At 38.8% G+C, this 2,890-nt stretch overlaps 1 pseudogene; it reads left to right on the top strand.

The window, feature by feature from the left end:
• The first annotated feature begins 1,848 nt into the window (after window positions 1-1,848).
• Window positions 1,849-2,890, top strand: part of LOC102857737 — a 4,183-nt pseudogene continuing 3,141 nt past the window's right edge.

The following is a 2,890-nucleotide window of genomic DNA, read 5'->3' as shown; positions in this document are numbered from 1 at the left end:
AGGTGCTTAACATTATGAGGTTAATATGTCATTTAGTTATTGTTGTTGTTGTTGCTGATACTGATAACTGACCCTCCAGCAGAGTATCAGAGACAGTAAATTGCACAGAAGATTTCCCATCTTTTTCCCACAGAGCAGCTGGTGAATTCAAACCTCATGTCTTCGGGTGCAGCTCCTTACCACAAGGCCATGGAGCTTCACTAACTTAGTTTTGAAAGATGTTGTGTTTGTTGTTAGGTGCAGTAGAGTTGAATACAACTCACAGTGACCCTATAAACGAAAGATCTGAACCTAGTCCTGTCCTCACACATCCTGACACACAGGAGCCCATTGCAGCAGAAACTGTGTCAATCCATCTAGTTGAGGGTCTTCCTCTCCTTCGCTGACCCTCCGCCCTTCCCAACATCGTGTCCAACTCCAAGAAATAGCACCTCCTAAAAACATGTCCAAAGTATGTGAGGCTAAGCTCTCCAGCTGCACCCTCTCCAAGACATATCTGTTCATTCTCGTGGCCGTCCATGAAATGTTCAGTGCTCTTCTCCAACACCACAGCTCAAAGGCGTCAATTCTTTTTCTGTCATCATTATTCATTGTTCAGCTCTCAGATGCATTGCTAGTAATTGGAAAGTCTATGGTCTGAGTCAGATGCACCTTAGTCCTCAAACTGACATTACTATTCCTCAATAATTTGGCAAGGTCCCTAACTGCAGATTTCCCCAGTACTATGTGTATCTTTATTTCCTCACTGTTTGTACCAAGGGTGTTAATTGTGGATCCAAGCAAGATGAAGTTGTTGACTGTTTTAATCTTCTCTCCATCCATCATAACACTGTCTATTGGTCCAGTGTTAAGAATCTTTGTTTTCTTGATATTGAGACACAATCCATACTGAAGGCTGTATTACTTGATCTTCTGAAATAAGTACACAGAAAAAAAGAAAATCCAGGAAGGAACATGAGATGTCAAAATAGAAGACAGAGCCATAAAGAGGCTAAAGTATAGTATCCAGTGAGGTTGGTTGAACAAAAATCAAACATGAGGAGCTAGTAGTATCATAGAAATCAAGGAAAGAAAATGCCTGGGTTATCTTTACACAGAAATTAGCAAAGGTAGAACAAAAGATAATGAAGGAAATTCAAGCTGCATTTAAGGCATTGGCAAAAAATAAGGCCCCAGGAATTGATGGCATTCCAAATGGCATGTTTCAACAAAGAGATGTAACCCAACATGCTCTTACTAATCTATGCCAAGAAAACTGAAAGGCAGCTACTAGGCCAACTGTCAATATCCAGAGGAGGGTGATTTTAATCTGTGGCCCTCAGGCCTGCTTTTAATTGCTTTTGTTCAAACATTCTTCTAAGTGGTTTGGCACTCGTCTGTCCATTGCTGTATGGAGGAAACTTGTAGTTGTTGTAGCAAATCACTAGGGAAGCTAAAATTTAAGAATGTGGCATCAGGATTGGAGGAAAACATCAATAATTGGTGTTATGAAGATAGCACACATGATTAAAGACTACACACTTTAATATAAATTAAATCTCAATATAAAGAAAACAAAAATCCTCACCTCTGAACGAATAGGCAAAATTGTGATAGTTGGAGAAAAGACAAAAGTTGTTAATTATTTGATTTTTTTTTGAGTCACAAGCAACACTTATGCTAATAACAATCAAGAAATCAAAAGATATGTTACACTAGGAAAATCTGCTGTCAAGGATCTCTCCAAAATGTTAAAGTGAGAGGATGTCAGTTTAAAGACTAAAATGTGGAATAGCGAAGGCTGATTCTTCCTTGGCTCAGGGGAGATGGACCTTCGCCTAGGAGGCCAGCGTTAGTGAAGTACACCCAATGTCACATTACATACAAAGTGCCCTGAAGATCTTTAACAGAAGAATGCCAATTAGATCGTGATGAGGAAAAGGCATATGTACTATATACGAAATATATGACTGTTTATAATCTTATTGAGAAAATACCTGATTTCAAGCAGTAGCGGGACTACTTTCATTCAATTCTTAGACTGTCAAATATCAAAAAGCATATTGAAGAAGCTGACTCTCTGAAAGCCTTAAACTCAGATATGAAGAAGCTGAAGTTCAGAAAAAGCTTGAAGAAAAGAACAGACAAGATGAAGAACAATTACAGCAAGGGAAAAAGAAGGAAGTTGGAAGAGAGGATGGTGGCATGTCAGCTATAAAAGTTCCTTGGACTGGATTCCAAAGATAAATCCCATCAATGGTAAAATAAATGGGGGGGAAAAAAGAATCAACAGAGAAAGGATCAATCACAGAAAAGCAATTGTACACAAAGATGATGAATAAATATGTCAACTTGTGTATCATGGATACCCAAAAACAGCAGGATTTCTAGAATTCTCGTATTTCAAATTCCCTCCATTTTCCTGAAGAAGCCATCAGGCCGGGAGACACTACTAGTAGGATTGAAGCAAACCTCCCACATGATTCTAAAGACACATGGAAGATGAGAGGGAATGTGGATTTTGTAATACTTTTTGACTGGTTTAGTTCTGCAAAAGATTTACAGCTTGGAACAACTCTCTAGAGTCTGAAAGATGTACTTTTCAAGTGGGAAAGTAAACTGTCCTGTACAATGAACCTTTAGTTTTGGAAGGAGGCTATGAAAACTGGCTTCTTTACTATCCCCAATAGACAACAAATGCTAAAATCTCTCCACTCCCACAAGGCAAGAATGAAGAAGTGTTTATCTCATTGGATTTTACTTACCCATCTCTGGAAGGGCAGATTCCACCTAAATATACTGCTAAAGAGCTTTCTCCTCCAGTACAAGTAAATGAAAAATAAGAATTAAAAAATTATCAAGATGATCCATAGCCACTGGTGAGAGTCAGCACCCAGAGCCATCAGGGGCT

The sequence above is a fragment of the Elephantulus edwardii genome, unplaced genomic scaffold (assembly GCF_000299155.1).
Source record: "Elephantulus edwardii isolate Elephantulus edwardi_28Jun2011 unplaced genomic scaffold, EleEdw1.0 scaffold00019, whole genome shotgun sequence".
Classification (NCBI taxonomy): domain Eukaryota; kingdom Metazoa; phylum Chordata; class Mammalia; order Macroscelidea; family Macroscelididae; genus Elephantulus; species Elephantulus edwardii.
The sequence above is the reverse complement of the archived record's forward strand: the minus strand, read 5'-3'. Positions and strand labels throughout refer to the sequence as shown.